Source organism: Neopelma chrysocephalum, unplaced genomic scaffold, assembly GCF_003984885.1.
Source record: "Neopelma chrysocephalum unplaced genomic scaffold, ASM398488v2 Primary Assembly neopelma1_24, whole genome shotgun sequence".
Taxonomy (NCBI): Eukaryota; Metazoa; Chordata; class Aves; order Passeriformes; family Pipridae; genus Neopelma; species Neopelma chrysocephalum.
The window spans coordinates 12,916,396-12,934,517 of NW_020897693.1; positions in this window are offsets into that span (position 1 = coordinate 12,916,396).

Sequence of the window (18,122 nt, forward strand, 5' to 3'; positions counted from 1 at the left end):
GGTATTTTAATGCCTTCACATGTCTTTGTATCTAGGGAAAAGAACTTCTCAACACTGATAGTTTCTAGTAAACTTAATAATTTCTATTAAAATTCTCAGAGCACATACAGGATGCAGGTTTTGTTAGTTTTTCTTTCTCTTAGTGTTTGTGGGTTTGTTTGGTGTTCTGTTTTGTTTTGTTTTGGTTTTAATTTTTTTAGTGCAACATGTTTAGGTGAAAAAAGATCTTCGTTGTCAAGAAAAGTTGCAGCTTTTATATTTTTCGCTGAAAGGATCTATTTTAGTTAAATTATCAAAATATGCCAATCTCTTGACAACCAGAAATTATGTGGGTGTCCAATATAAGGAAAACTATTATGTTTTTAATTGTGGCAGCATCTGGAGGAGTGTCCAATCTTTTGCGTAGCTCATGCCTATCTAATTCCAAGAGCTGCCAGCTGGTTCAAGCTATGCACATCGGCTTAATTTTCTTTACTGCTGGAAACTGAAGAATTCCAGTGGAGCAAGTCATGTCTGAACAGTGCTTAGTGTTGCTTGCTGGGGTATGGTGACAGCTTCATGGTGTTATAATACAATGCACTTCAACGAAAGCACTGATTAATAATACTAGGCTGATTTTTTTGAAAGTGTTTGAACAGGTAACCGTTGTCTGTGTATTCAGATCAATTTTTCAGACAATTAAGAGAAGAATTAGTATTGATGCTTTACTGCATGTGTAATTCATCCCAAACACTTTTATTATAAATGTTGAATATTTGTGATCCATGTTATCTATATGTTGCATATATTATCTATATATTTTGTCTAATGTATAAAAAATAAAGTAGGTTATTATTTTCTGTAGACTTTCTGGCCATGGTAAGACAAAACTACAGTTATTGGAAAATCAGCTAAGCTTTTAAGAAAGCACCTACCAGCCAAAGCCTACTACAAAAATCTTTCATTTTATGTGATAAATATCTTTTACTTTTGTAAATCATAACACATAAAATTAGTGAAAGAGAAAAACATCATTGGTACATTTTTAACTTCTGTTGTTCAAAAATATTGCTCTTTTATATGTCTGTTTTCATTTAGATATTTTACATTTTGCAATATAAAGCTTTTTTAAAATTGAATTATTTGTAAAAGATTTCATCAAAAAATAAATATTTTTAATTTGTCCATTTCTGCTTTTCCCCCTCCAACTGTGTCAAAAAAGTGTTTTCAGGTAGGAAGACTTTGGTGGACGTATGCAATCTGATAAATGCAAACAGAATGGTTTAGATATTTAGGACTAGGAAGATTTGAAAAACATTTTCTCTTTCTGAAACTTGAAAACCTCAATGTAAATAATTTGAATCTGCAAGTAATTTTAGAGATTCACATAGGGAAAAGCCTGCTTAGCTCATCCTTTCCATCTTTTGAGTATAGTTTCCACAAAATATTTTCTCATTCTTTAATCCAGTCTAGTTTTGGAAACCTCCAGAGACAGCAGTTGTAAACATCTCTGGAAGACAATTACCCCACAGTAAACCTCTCAGTTGGGAGGCAAAATGAATCCAGGCCTCTCCATGGGAATTCTACAGGGATTGATTCCTTCCATGACTGGACTGGAAGACCCTTGCCCTCTCTTGCTCAGCATCTCTGCTTCTGAATTCACACTAACCAGGGAGCTCAGTATGATGAGCAGTGGGACCAAAAACTTATTTGAAGGACAAGTTGCAATGTGAGTTAAAATCTCTGGCTTCAGGCATCATGCTGGGTATCAGAGTTTGGGCAGGAAATATGTCTGGTTTTAGCAGCTGGATTAAAACCCAGTAAAATATTTTAAAAGACGTCTGGTGACCTAGTGCATAGATGATGATTTTGTAAATCCTGGATATACTGGCCACCATAAAAAATCTCAACCCAAAACTTGTAGTACTGCCCCTTATATGCCACGTGCACTCAAGTCTTAAATCTATACATATTAAAACAATCCTTATTCAAAGGTATTGTAAAATCACCATATTGTATCCTGACTTCTTGTTTTCCCTAAAATAAAACATTCAAAATATATTACTGTACATACACTTCTGTAAGTGATAATACATGCAATTTATTTTTTTGTGCCAATAAAAGTTAAGGATGGTACTGTAAATACTGTAAATTGTATGTCAATACCTACAAATTGTACATCCACATTGCAATAGTGAATGCACGAGCAGTTTCCCTGGTTATGCTGGAACGATCAGAATATCATACTCTAAGAAACATAATTTATGCACACATTTATTTGTTTATTAAAAACTCAATCCATTATACATGTTTTAACAACCTATGTAACCTATTCCTTTATATTTCTTTGCTTGCAAATTGTGCTTGAAAGGATGAGACTTACATTTTATCTGTAGATTCATTAAATATGTTCTGGATGAAGCACCAGTAATCAATATGAAAAAGAAGGATGTGCCATCCCCTCCCCCCTGCCATCTTCTTGCCTTGCATACATCATCATGATGTTAAAACATTTAGCATGCAATAGAGAAAATAAGTGATGCGCAAAGAGTGTTGCATTAATAAACAGGAACCCAACCGCAGTGACATAGCAGACAATATGCAAGGAAGCTAATCTTGGAGAAACCTTGGCAAATGAAGAAACAGCAAACATTCTGGTAGTTCTGGATGGTGACTCTGCAAGTGAACCTTTGTGGAAGGTTTCTTACAATGATCTGTCATAAATGAGGATTACTTTTCAGACTTCATTTTGTACCAAAGTTTGGAGGGCATAGGCAATGTTTGGGTGATGTATTTTACTGCCTTTCTGTGAAGTCCACTGTTGCACTTCCATCTTTTTATGTCACAGAGGATGTTTGACAGGTCATGCCTCTAGTGTGCATTTGTCTGGTATGGTTGGTTCTTCCTTGCCCACTGGTAAAGGGAAGTATTGATGTTGGACTATAATAAACTCTTTTTCTTTATTCCAACTTGATGCTCATAGCTTTAATAAAAGAGTGAGATTTTCACTGATTAATATAAGACTGCATAACTTTTAGCTATGAATTTTTTTATCAGTCTTATATTTACCAACAGATTAGCTAGTTTGTGTTAAATCAAAAGAGGCCAGACTCGCTTTTCAATCTGTTCAAACTAAAAGGTTAAGAAGTATACAGCATGAGTTTGCATTTAGTTGATTAGCTTTTTAAAAATATTAATGAGAAATTAAGTTTCTTTAAGGGAATCTGGTAATTTTGAACAATATAAAATTAACAGAAAGGGAAATATAAGCTTTATCTTTTGCTTAAAATTACTACAATATAATAGAAGATATTATAAGTTCCTTCTATCTATCCTAGAATCCTGAGTTATTTTGGAGAGACTGATTAATGATCAAAGTTGAGTTCAGTTTTTATAGTATTGCATGCTGCCCATGACAGTATATTCAGGAGACAGACCACAGAGACATCAAAGAGACTGTGTTGTTGGTGTATTTCATGATAAAACATAACATTCTGCTGGAAAATACACTGGTGCAATCTATTCATACTACATTGGTAACAGATCAGCTATCAAACAGAAATGTTATTCTTTCAACATACAACAAAACTCCCATGTACACTCATTTAGAAAAGATTTTGTCAGAGTTCTTTTTTATAGTCATAAGAATTTTCCCTGGCTATCCTTCACCTGCTTCTAAATTCTCAATCCTCCAGATGACACAAAAATAACATGAAAGGATTTTTCTCCAGAGGAGAAGAATAAAAAATTATAAAAAATCAAGTTACAGAATGAAAGAAGTGACATAAGGTCTATGTTACCTACAAGATGTGTAAGGCCTAAATAGCATTTAAAAGATCACAGGCTTGACCAACCTCCTGTTTTGCGTTTGCCAAGTTTTCATTCTTTTTGAAGGTGCTCTTTTATGGAAATCAAAGTCATTGCAGATATTGTAGATAAAACAAGGATTCAAGAAATTTCTACCTTGTCCAAGTAGAGTAGTTAGTTTGATGGATACAAAGTATGGGAATAACCAAATGGGTAGCAGCAGGTGCACATTCTTTTCTGTATTTCTCCAAAAGGCTGAGATCCAACATTTATTCCAAAATGAAATTAAACAATTTAACAATTACCTTCAAACATTTGTCATTTAAATGTTTAAACATTTCTTAAGACAAATTATCCATGTCTGGTGGAAGAAATTCTGAAAACCAGGTTATACTTCTTCAGGTTCATTAACTTCAAATCTAATACTGTAATATAAATAATTTCCAAGCCAATGTCCAGGAACAGAATTAAATTAAAAAAAAAATCAATTCTTATGCAACCAAAAATCATGTTCAGAGCTACCACAACTGTTATTATTAGCAAAGTCTATCTATCTTTTACAATCTCAAATCACTTTTAATTAATCCAGATATTGCAAGATAAATCCCATTACAGTTGACACTTTCTATTTTATCCCATGTCTTGTATGAAATATTTCTATTACTAATGTTTCTGACATTTCCTCTTTGAATTCATAGTTTTTCCTTAAGTGGAAAGTAGCTTTCCATTTGTGGTCTTGATCTGCTCATTATGATGAACTTGTCATGTTATTAAAATCTTTTTTCATTGTATATAATTAGTGGGGTTTAAGAGAATGACTGAAAAGTTTTTAATGCCAGATCTGATACAATGGACCTTCTCACAGGATGACTGAAAGACACAGGTTAGCATTCATCTGAACTAATTTTATGTATGCTGAATTACTGCAGAGAAGTACTTCCATGGGCTTAACCCTATTCATGTTAAATAAACATTTAAAATAGAAAGGTTCATTTGAACATATCTGTCGTTGTGCATTGACAAAAAAGAAAATTTCAGACATAATGTAAGCTGTATACTGCTCACCTAGCTAGAGTTAGAAGAGCTGAATTACCCCTGCAGTGCCTAGATAAAATAGTAACAACATTAAATCTTAGGATGAGGAACTATCCATCAACTACATAAAAAGCCAGAAACATAAGTCTCAGCACCAATTCTGTTGCAATTTGTCATTGGGAGCAACTGATTTTGTTCTTCTTAGTTGCTAAGATAGTAAGCTATTAGCCATATTAATTGATAAATCAAATTTACAAGCATCCATGTTCATTTCAATAAATAAAGTGTACCTATATAAAAGATACTTGACTATCATTCTGCATGAGAATAGCCTAAAATATGTCTCTGAAAACAAAGATACCATCAAATGACCTTGAATAAAAATGCTGATTTGGAGCTTTCCGAGCTTTGAAGAAAAAAGGGTTTCATATGAGAACAGATTTCATACTGCAAATGCAGGAAACACATTGTCTTTTGCTGTTATTTATCCACATGCCATTAATCCGTGATGTAAGAATACTATTCAGACCATTCCTATTCTTTTTCCGCTTAAAGTGTGTCCAGAGTTGCTTTCTATTACACAGAATATTCTCAGTGGAGTGTCAGTTGATTACCCTGATATACAGTTCACTCTTTGAAATATTACAAGAATAGTAAAATGAAATGCCAAATCTCCACACAAATATGAAATAATAGAAGACACAAAAGTAAATAACTAGAAGTGATAAAATGCTGTACATCATTCCCACTAATATTTTCCCTACTGTGCTACGAAATGAAGTACTTTTCATTTAATTTAACAATCAATAGAAAAAAGTCAGGCCTCTATAAAGCACAGTGAAATTGGATTTTAATGAAGAATGAAGCAGAAAACTATATTAGTTGTTAGTTTTGAGGGAAAAATAAATTAATAAATTTTGTTCAGGAAGTTAGTAAAAAAAGTCTTCAAAAACGTCAGCTGCCTAGACTTCCAGGCATAGATTTAAAGTGAGGTTTAGATGATTACTAAAGCAGAGAGTAAAGAAGGTCCAGAGAGTGAATTGTCAGCATTATGTATAGTTCTTTCATCTTCACATTAAAAATTTATTGCATTTACAAGTCATGTGGATAGAAAGTATCTTTTCATGGCTGATTAATCTTTATTTATGCTAACAAGGATAAGCTTAGAGTCCAGCGACTCGATGAAAATTAATTAACTTACTAATTTTATAAAGGTGGAATGTGGAGAGGTTAATTGCCAAAAGAAAAAATACACTGACAGTGATACTGTGATTGTCACTGAAATTCATACTGTTGTCCTGGTAGGAGGACAGTTGTGGGTACCTTCTTCTCCTGCCTGAATAGGGCAGCCCCCAGGATCAGCAGAGCCCTTACACAGAGCATCCACAAGTCTTGCAGTTGCCAGATTTATTCATTGTGTCATAAACCATGTCCACTTCCCATCTCCTGAAGGTTGGTTCTGCACATGGAAAGTCACTGTTTCTAGGGCTCTTACCACATTGCAGACTGCATTGAACTAAGAGGTTAAACACGGATTTTGGAAAATATGTGTGTTCAAGTATTTTGCTGAAATCTGGCTTAAATATCATTATTTCCTTGGGACATGCTGTTCTGATTCTTGACTGCTTGTGATTCCTAACTGATTTGTTATTTATACTGCACCTTCAGTATGCAACAGAAAGCAAACAAATGTTTAGCTCTCATTTTAACACCTGCTTAACCTCTAACATCATTCTAAACTTGATTGTTGCAATGAAATAAAGGAAAAAAAACCCCAAGAAATAGATGGCATCTTGGGGCTAACAATTCTGCGGCACTGAATACAGATTTGAGCTCTTGATACACTGCCCTAAGTACCATATCAATACCAATAAAAATAAGTGGGATGTTGAACTGATCATGGACTAGCATCACTGAGTCACCTCTCCAGCCTCTCTAGCCAGTCCCTTGAGAGATTTCCCAGAGATGGAAATCGCTTTCCTTCCAGAACAGGAGTCCTCTAACTCCCTGTCAAATGAGACTGCCCAGCCTGTTTCTAAATGAGCTGGGAACTCATCTTTGTCTCTCAAAACTCAGTCGTGAGTCCTGACAATCCTGTAGCAATTTACCATTGAACAGTTTTTAAAAGAAAGCTTTTGAACGCTCTGGTAGTCATCTTTATCTTCAGTCATATATTTAGTCAGAAGTTTGCTAATGACTGAACAGAGGATGGGGAGCAGACCTGTCCATATAGCAGTAACGACTTAAGTGAGAATTTGTGTGAACAGCACTATGTGATTATCCCTATGTCCCCATTCCATGGTTATTTGAAAATACAAGTTTTTAAAAATTCTTATAATTTTTTTAAACAATTCTTATAATTTTTAATAATTATTCTGAAATCTTTTTATGTGTCTTACTGATTAGTTTTTCCCTAAAAAGCAGTGAAACACTGAGTGATTACTCAGCACCTACAGATGCCCATTTTTGGCAAAGCATACAGTGTTGCCAAGAAAAAATAAGAAAGAAATTAACCACCATACCCACTAGCTCTCAGGGCTGAGGTACTGCATCGCTTCAGTGATCTATGCAGAACAGAGCCTTCCTTTTCAGGAGGAAAAGCTTTGGCAGCCAAACTCATATTCCCCTTGCTCTGCGTGACCTTCTTGCAGCTGGGAGAGTGAGGAGCCTAATGCTAAGATGAATTAATACATGTAGAATCTAAGGAAAGCTGTGGATTAATAAGCATGATTTAAATTAAGAACTACCTACCTGTTTTCTGCATGGAAGTAAGGAGAACAACTCAGCGTGGAACCCAGTATTTTTCTTCAATGTACTTTGATTTGGCTATCGTTCTTGTTCCATTTGAGCAAAGAACTTACAGCTCAACTGATGAAGTGCTATCCATCCTGGACAAAGGAAAAGGTTATCTGTAGACCATCAAATTTATACTTCCCCTCAGTCTGGTCATCTGCATAAGTTGCAAAAGAAATAATATCTGCTGAAGATCTGCAGCAGTTCTTCACATGTTTCTAAAAGAACAAGTATGTTCTTCAACACATAAATATATGTTGAAATAGTTACTGACCAGGATAGTTTGTTGCATCTGAGGGAGATAGTGGACTAAGCCCCAGAGATCCCTGTGAGGTATAAAGTTAATTACACCACTTAACACCCACTTCTTTAGTACATTCAAGTTTAAGCAGCTACACTAGAAAACGCTGAGTTATCCTGAATGTCTCAGCTGAGGATGGGGTCTTCTCTCTTAGGTCCACAAGAGAAAGGTATGTTCAGAGAAGCAAGAGTGAAAATGCAGGCTGCCTAAGCTGTACAGGGTCCTGAAAGTATGTTTTCTTTCTTTTGCAGTGTGGAAAGGTGGTAGGCTTCTTCTCTGCTCTTGATGAGCTGTATGGGAGTCCAGTGCAACCTGGAGAAGCCAGAGAAGGAAAGGAAGGTCATTTGTTTTAGAAAAGTATATGAATTTATAAGAGCTCTTGGTTTTGTTTTACTTCTACAAGAAAAGCTAAAATATACTCACAAAATAAAATGTGTGTAATTAATTAGAGGAAAATACACAAGACTATTACAAAATCTCCTGCATAATTAGAATAGTAATGTTGCCATGCAGGAGTTATTAAAACTTTAATTTGCTTTTGATAAGTCAATAAACTATATACTATATGTTTTCTACTGAAAAATTAAAAGACCCTCTGGAAACTTCAGTCAAATATATGTATGTATGCACATATTACAGAGCAATTTATCATATAATAAATCTCTGTGGAGGACAAGCACATTGCAGTCAACTATGTTATTCTGTTGTGAAAAAGCATCATAGTGGGATGTATAAACAGGCATACAGACTGCAAGACACATACAGTAATTACTGTTTTCAGTATGGGTGATGCCTTAGGTGATGTACTGTGTTCATTTTGTGTACCACAGTTCAAGAATGAAGTGGACCATTTGGACAGCAGAAAGATCAATCAAACATCTGAAACTTATGACTTTAGGAGAAGAAGAGAACACACTGGAGTTATTAAGCTTACAAAAAAGAAAATTTAGGGGAGACATGGTAACAGTCTTCGAATATGTGCTGCCTTCTGCCAAAGAAGAATAATCTACTCTTCTGTCCCTGCTGAACAGACCAGGAAACAGTGGCCTTAAATTGCAGAAAGGAAGATTCCAGTAAGACGCTCAGGGGGAAAAAGAGAAATCTGAAGCACTTGGAAGTACTATAATAAAGTTTTTGATGGCTAAGGAGCTTTAACTGGTGAAAATTTGTAGGGACTAGATTAGATTAATATTTTTCAGAAATGGAACAGATGTGTATGAAGTTGTCTTGAAGGCAAGTATCAACTTAATGTTGCTTCTCGCCTGTGTTTTTTTTCCTCTGTTTCTGAGACATCTGAGCAGTGCTTCTCAGATAGTTTCCCATCTGGCATAAGAGGAGACTGCAATGCTCATCTCTCTTATTCAAAGCACAGGGTATTTAGCTCAGACCAAACGTTCATGACTTTAGTTTTGGGTCTCATGAATTGAATTGTGGACTTTGAGACACTCTGGTAAAAAACATTAACTTAGTAAGTTTGATCCTTATTGACTGAGACTAATGTGCTCAATTGGTCGTTCAAGATGATGATCCAGAAAACCTCTGACCACATCTTTGTTTCTGAAAGTAAGTAGAAAGTGCCATTCAGATTCAATTTTTTCTCATGAAATTTATCCTGCCTTGGAAAAAAAAATAAAAATTATAAAAGACCTGACTAAACTTAACTGTTACCAATCCTTTGAAAAAAAAGATACTTTTTCCTGACCTCTACAAATTCCACATGACAATGCTACTCCTTTTCCTACATAACCAGCTGTAAATGGTTGATATGCTGTTCAGAAGAGGTTCATCGTCATCTTTTTTAAGCCAAATTAGGCAAAACTCTCCACTGCATTCTTATACAGCCCAAAGTGATATAAACTGATATCGTACTTTATCCTACCCTCCTTATAAGATGTCTCATCTTATCTGATAAGATATGTAGTCACAATCTGCTGTAAATATCTGGCTGAAATATTTCTTCATAAAATAACTCTTCATGTGATTATATGATTGTGTCCTCAATAAAAATATATTTAAAAAGATGAATGGAATCTAAAGAAACACATGCCCTCAATAGTTTCGTAAACTGCATTTTAAATAAGACTTCTCCCTTACAAATCACAATATATAAATAAAAATTTTTAAAAGGTTAGTTTTGTAATTTTTCAATGTTATGCTGCTGAGTACTATGGGAGATGCTGAGACTCAGTACTAAAGCTGGAAATGTGTGCAGAGTGCAGACAGAGATCCCATGGAGAGGCACAGGAAATTCAGCATGAAAGATGGAGTTAACGGCTCTCCAAGAAGGAACATCTCTGCACAGGGAGGTTAGGCTTCTGTCCTACAAAATATTTCACTCAAATGACTACCTCCAAAGTACTTCTGAAGAAAACTGTGAGCAAATGGGTGCATGCAAAGACACTGTTCTAGTTGCTGGGCAACATTTGTTAGAAATGTCAAAGCAAGGAGAGAAGTTCACATTTCCTGCTTCTGTGTTTTAGGCTCTGGATAATCACTGCTTATCTTTATGTTTCTTTTGCAAGAAGATGAAGTAGATGAACAGTAAGAGGAATGAACATGAATACTCTTTTTTATTGGAAAAAATGTTCATTAGTGAATGAAACAGTAAATATTTGGTTGATTTAAGTATTTAGATCATAACTTTGGAGGAAGTGTAAAAGCACCTAAGCTAAACTGCTACAGCCAAATATTCTGTTCCAATAATGCCTTTGGCTAAGTAAAAACTGTGAACTATGCCTAGATCTATTAGTGGCAGATATGTTTTATTATAGGGAGTAATCATATAATAAAGATCAATCATTTGTTCTCTTTTATTTTTTGAACTAGCGAGACTTGAATGCTTGTTAAGATTCTAAGGGAAGGGGAGTAATTTATGTCAGTAATTCAATATCAGATTTTATGAGTAAGGCTAAATGCAGCTTTATTTTTGACAGCTAGACACAAAGGCCAGATTGCTCCAATATATTCCAGTTTTGGTCCTGTTCCCTCACTGAATCTGAGATGCACTATTTTCTATAGAGCTGATAAAGAGACTGGCAATTTTCATTCTATCACTTTACAGTAACAGCATGTCCTTTCCTGTGCCTTCAACCTTGAGGTATGTATATCAGAATCTTTAATATTTTTGGTTTGACAACACAAATCCAGGAAGCGTAAGATTATGGTATACATCTGTGGATTATTTAATTTAAATAGATTTATTTCTTCTCTTAGTGACATCATACAAAGAGTTCCAACAACAGTAATAGAATTCTTTTCCCACCTGATAACCTCTTCAAGATGATTGAGACATTTTTGATTCATTGCCTGGCAGAGGACAGTAAAATAGATATCAAAATGATTATATCCTCTGGACATTTTTCCTCTACCTGTATGCATTAATAATACATTTTAAACATGACAAAGCAGCTCTGATTTCCAACTTGCAGTAATAGTTGAAATTAGAAGAGGATTTCTGTGTATATGAAGGAGAGAGAATGATAGAAGTACTTTTCCTTGATAAGGCTGAGTCAGACTGAAGAAGTACAAGAAAGAAAACAACACAAACTGTGCGGTATCAAAGATATTTCTTTTTAATTTTGTTTGTTAAATTTTCTATAACAGGAAATGAAATAAGTTAAGCTAAAATTTCCATTCCTTTGTTGTGCAGAAGTATTGGTGTTGTCACCTTTCTCTTATAGCCTGCAAAATTGGATGAAAGTAATAAAAATTAAAGTCGCAGAAAAAATACAATTAGCAATTTGTGTGCTAAATGGCTGCTCAGGGTTTAAATAAGGCTGTATTCATAAATACATACTTTCACAAGTTGTTCCTCATATGACTTTTAACTCCTATAAATCTGTTTACCTAATATTGATAAGTCACAGACAATTCTTAAAAAATATTCACACAAATGAAAAGTGAGCTTTTTCTTCAAGAATTTTAAATTTAAAGAACACTTCTATATTTGTTCAGGGGCTACCGGATGAGTGTAGTGACCAGACAGCTGGACCAAGGTTTCCAGCTACAGCTAATCTTCCTTTGTACTGTGAGCTGCTGAAAATAATTTTGAGGACAATTAAGAGAAGTTGTATCTAGACAGTGAATTTAGTGCCAGAATTCAAAGTCTTAGTAACACGGCTTTCTGTTCAGCTGACCATAGCTATTTCTCACTCCTGGGAAATAATGTAGGTAACAATTCAGTTTCCTGTATCCAATAATGAATTATGTCAAAGTAGTAGCCAAATTAATCTTCACAAAAAGAATTTGGAAGATATGTGGGAAAGATTGCAAGGCAGTCTCACTGTAAATGAAATAGGGATATTTGAATTTCAGAGAAATATTTCTATGCTTCTTGTACACATTTTCCCAGTGTCCATTCTTAGTAAAAAGAAGTAGAATTAGAACTTACCCTGAAATGTTCTATCTGAATCAGTGTAATAAAAATATTATGTTCTAAGAAAACATACATGAAATGAAGAAGAAAAAATAAGTTTTTATCTGAAAATTTACATGAAGTAATGGGTGAAAAGGTGTTCTTAGTCTCTCATGAGTTCATGGAAACCTGTGGGGAAATGGAAGTAAATATGAAACATTCATTTAACCAGTATCTTAACATATGCAATATCTGTCCAAGAAAGGCTATTTATACTACCATATGGACATACAGTATGCTGTGTGAGCTGATAGTACATTGAAAATAACAAAAAAGGCCTTCTCATGTTTGGGCCCTCCCTACGCTCTTAAAAACTACATGTAACCTTAAATCCATAGTGAAAACAAGAGTGCAATCTGATTAAAACATATAAAGTAAATAAAATGTGAATGTTATGATATGAAACAATCTGATATTTTGCTAGGCTTTTCTTTTTACACTATTCAGAAGATATAAATAAAACCAACACCTAAGATAAAGGGTACTAAAAAAGGGAAAAGAAAATGAAAACATGACTGGAGGAAGCCAAAACCAAGCACAGCCTAAGGTCATTTTCAAGCAAAAGTCCTGAAAAATGTATGGATTTGATTACTTATTTACCATAAACTCTTAAATAGTCATTTATTTTACTGCAAAACACTAATCAAATGCAATACGGGTTTTCATTGCTACCAGCTCAGCAGAACATCATGTAACACTGACTTAACAATCACTTTGCATTCTGCTTGTATGGAAAGTAATGTATTTGGATCAAAATGCTTATCTGTATACACCTTTTCCAAAATGATGAACAAATGAATTCTATAGTGTAAAAAATGAAAGAAACAAACCTATCAATATTAGAATAATTTAATTTTAAAATATTAAATACTTCAGTTATTTCTCTGTGCTTCCTCAGAGAGAAATGTTTAAATGAGAAAATCCTTTGTGGCTTTCAAAATTAACTGACTCTCCTGTTGGCACTCAAAGCTCAAAAGCCAGGTCTTCTTTTCCATTAATATAATCCCTCCATGTCCTAGAAGAGGAATGGTTGTGTTTATGGGGACGAGCATGAAAAACCAGTGGTGACTTCATTCCCTCTGCTAATTGATTTAAGTTAATCTTCTGAGAACTGTTCTACTTTCCCGGTTTCATAACAATTAGATTTTGAATTACCTACTAGTATACACTAGTGACAGGGAAAGAAAATAAAGTTTTTATGAACCTTGCATTAAAATTGAAAATCAATCTGGTATGCCTTTCTACAGGGGTATGGTGCTGACAAACAAAAATTAACTGGTGTCAATACAGTCCTAACAGTGTCTTCTGATATATTTGTCAAAAGAACACTGTCAAAACTAAACAGGAAACATAATAGTGGACTACTTGTTTAAGGAAAGAAACAGTGGGAAAACTACCTTGTATTAATGAAACCAAGGAAACAACAGCAGCATAGATAAAAGTATGCAAAAATCATAGCCAATGTCTGTGGAAACACCATACACCACTCACAGGGGGCAATCACACTATTAACAGTCATCCCAAATCATTCCAAAAGCAACTGTGATAAGGCTATAGTTTGTGAAGGTTTTACATTACATTCACCTGAGTATAAATTAAAAATTATTAATTTATAACTTTTATACAACACACTTAGTATTTTCAACTTTCTAAAGTCCACCTGTTTACAGCTGTAACTTTGTACTGGGAATAGGGATAACAAAAACTAACAGGGCTGGCAACATGAAGGTTTTGCAGGAATAGACCTTCCCAACCTGTGTCCTAAATCTGATCATATTTATGCCTTTCTGAAGAATATAGCAAAAAGTTTCCCTCTTACAGGTCATGGAACGTAACACACACAGAATTTTTCAGAGGCAGAATTTTGTTAATGGTAACGTGGAGGTGAGAAAACATCAAAGATGATCTGAGATAGTATTGTCTTTTATTCCTCAGGTTGTATATGAAAATTTGTTTTTCTTATTAAAGGTTCAGCAGAAGTTGTCAGAATTCTTTTAAACTATGAAAAAATGTGTTTATACATTGAAGAGAACCTTTAGTTTATATGACAGATAAAGGAACACTCATTCTTTCTGTTCCATAAATTCTTTTTATGTCATATATTTCCATATTATTCTTAGTATCTTGCCATTTCTAATCCATTCGTTTTGGGATAGCTTATATTTTCACTCATCTTAACCAATGGAGATAATATTTTCTTTAACTTCAGCATTATAAAAAGAGTTGGTTATACTGCAAAATCACAAATAAAATAATGGATGTAAAATATGTTAAATACTATGTTGAGAAGGTTGCTGCCGTGTTTTCCCAGTAGTGTCATTATTCTCAGACATGTTATATTTTACAGTTTTCTTCTTAAATCTCTTGTTTCTCAATCTCTTTGGAGTTAAAGAGCCTGGTTTAGCTACACACTTGACTTGCACAATTTCCTTTACTTGAATTTTGCATGACAGGTAGGAGGTGTGAGGCAATCTTCCTCACAGCTTTTTCTCAGTGCATGCTGAGTGATACTGCTGAAGTATCCATTATTCCACCTGTGCAAATGTAGAAGAAAAGGAAAAAAAGGAAAACCATTAAGGAAATGTATACACTAAAGTCATGGTTATTCAAACTGTTTTATATGTTTCTACATAGAAGTAATTGTGTGGTAAATCTGAGCATTTGAAATCTATGCATCAAAACATATCCTGAGTTTTGCGGATAAGAAACATGATAGATAGATTCTGTGCATGACTGACTTAAGCTAGCTCTGAAGCAACAATATTATCCCTTATTACGAGCAGAGCATCACTGTGAATGGACTGTTAACCTCAAACAAGAGTCTTTGGTTCAACTACTCACTCTAAAGGTCTGCCTGACATTTTCTGGGTTTTAGTTATAGTTTTCATAAGAGAAACAGTGGTGAAAAATATGATAAGATCACTTACTCTGCTGAATATGGTTTTACTGGTAAATTGAGGCATTCTCTTTTGCACTGTCTTTAACCAGAGAGCAACCACAGCCAGCTGAAGCTCGTGTATTTTCCTGCCAACTCAAACAGGCTTCACAGTTTGGAAAGCTGGACTTGGTGCTGTGGCAGCAGCCTTGCCCTCTGCCAGTTTTGGAGATTTCAAATTATCCTGAGCAGAGACTGGAGTGAGAAGAAACATCAGGCATGCTGCAAGCCAATGGACTACAATCACAGAACAACAAAAATAAAAACCATAAAAGGTTCAGCTTAGGAGGAAATCGTAAAGACAGTGGATGCTCTACACAGCACAGATTGGAACCATCTCTGCTTTCCTTTATTTCACCATTGATTCCAACAGTGTTACCCAGCTTCCAACAGTCTTTTGAGCAAAAGTAGTATTATGGCTCTGAGCACTTTTGGCTCTGAAATAGAATGCAAATGTTGATAACCTGCTGGCAATGGACATAACACACCATCTTCCATGTCAGCAGCAAAAGCCTCAGACATTTTGTGCTCTCAACAGTTCCAGATGGCAAATCTTCAGATGCTCCTAATTTCTAAGATACACTGAATCAATGTGCTTCTATGGGAAATGGGACTGGAGGACTATGAAAATGTAGAGTGTAATTAGCTTATCATCCAGTGGTCAGGCTATGATATAAACATGTTTTAGCCTACCAGTTCACCAGCACAATCACCAGCAACATTTACAAAAAGTACACTTGGAGCTGGCTTTCTGCCAGCACGTCTGAGTGGAACTACCTATTATTACTGATGAGAAAGCAAGGTCCTTCAAGCAAGTCTGTGTTGCTTGTGCAAATATGCCCTTATATGCAGTGACAAGGAGCTGACCTCTTATGATTATTGGTGTCTCAGGGAGCTGGGTGAAGGGTGCTCTGTCTGCTGTCACCTCTGCTCCTTGAGGGACAGTCCTGCGGGCAAATGCATCTACCTACTCTGTCAGTCTTTGAGAGGGTCCTGCTCTGTGGAAGAGTAATAGCTGGTCAAACAGGGAAAACCTTATTTCTCATTTATTGTATCATCATTGTTAATTTCTTATACTCAGTTTTAAATTTGTCTTCTCTTCTACTACCTAGAACAATATTGATGCATCTAACCCTTACCTAGAAAAATATAGCCCTGCATCAATCTCCTTTTGTTGCAGGTGTTTTGTAAAGTATCAATCACCCATTTATTTGTAGGTGGAGAAAGGAAGAAGGGACACAGTTACATTAAGTAAATTTTGATGTTAGGATGGGTTTAAAGTTTCAAAATACCCTTATCATTCCCAATATTTCCCAAATATTATCTTGAAAGCTTAGTGTTGTTTAAAACAAATAAAAAGAAGAGCACTCAGTGAAAACTCTTTGAAGGGAAGGAATGTAGAAACAAATCAATTGATACAGGTCCCTCTTCTATCAGTTTTGAATCACAGTGACATGGTATTATAAGGGCTGTAAAAATACTGAAGAAAACTGCTTACTTCATTTGAAGTCTAAGCAGACGTTTTAATCAAGTATGGTGGCACTTTTAATGCTATCATTCATTATTAGGATGTCAGTTTTACATCTCAAATCAAAATGACTGTTGCCTCAGTGCAGAATACTGCTATTCAGGTGTCAGAGCTATGCTCTGGTACAGTCTTCAGCTCTGCTCTGTTTCTGTGCCTGGTGATTTCCAAAGCTCAGAATGCAATTCATGAGGAAACAAAGCGGCATGGTTTTAATGAAAGGGGATTAGAGATTCTGGGTCAGGCAATCAGAGCAAAAAGGGGTCCCTCCTGATTTTGATGAAGTTTCAGGGAGCTAAATGGTATAATAAAGAATGACTTTTGTGATTGCCTTTCTTTCTTATCATTAGATTAATACTGAAAAAACTGACACTTTAAAAGGTTTAATGCTGAGCTTAGAGCTGTAGCGCTGCCGCTAAGTGGTTGCTTTTCTTGTTGAAAGAGCAATGCAACAAAGAAACTCATGTTGCTTACTTTTAAAATTGAAGGTTTATATCCATTTATAGTTCTAATTCTAGGACATTATTGGGAAGAGAGAATTGTTGTGCTCCCCCACCCCCTTTCATTTGCCATGATTTCAATGACATTAAAAGTTCTGGGTCAAGAATCAAGTTTTCTCACAACTCATGTGAAGAAATTCCTTTACCCAGCATCTGCATTTCACTGTCTTACTATAGGTTTCAGTCTTTTTTGTACACATTTTAACAGGATGATATGCTTCATGTTTTCTCTTTATAAATCCTCCCTCCCTAACTATTTGTCTAAAAAATTCAATTCTTTCTACCAAGAAACATGATGTTTAATAAACACTTTTAAAACCCCTTTATGCTTCAGAAGTATATCTTTCACATCACATCTACAGATATTTTTATTCAAGCAACTTTTCATTATAAGGTTGACAAGAATAATTTTGGTTCACAGCAGCTCTGTCTTATGACCACAATTCTCTTTAATGTTGTGTATTGGGTGTGGCTGAGATGGAGTTAATTTTCCCCATTTCAGCCCTCATATTGTTGTGCAGTGTATTTGTAACTAGAAAGATGTAAAGAGCACACCAGTGCAATGGAAGCCTTCTTTCAAGTCTTTCTCAAATTACCAATTCTCAGTTTGTCTCACTTGTGGGTTCCCTCCCCATACCTGAAAAGTAGGAGTGATATGCTCCCAGCAGTAACATTGCAATCCACTGACTCTAGCAACTGAATATAGCTCTGCTTACAAGACACTAGTTTCCTCCATTCCTAAAATGAAGGAAGTTAAATAGGACAGACAACAAGGTCTTAAAACAGTGTTGCCCCCTGCTGCTCAAAAAGACGGGGACTTGCTTGTCTGAAGT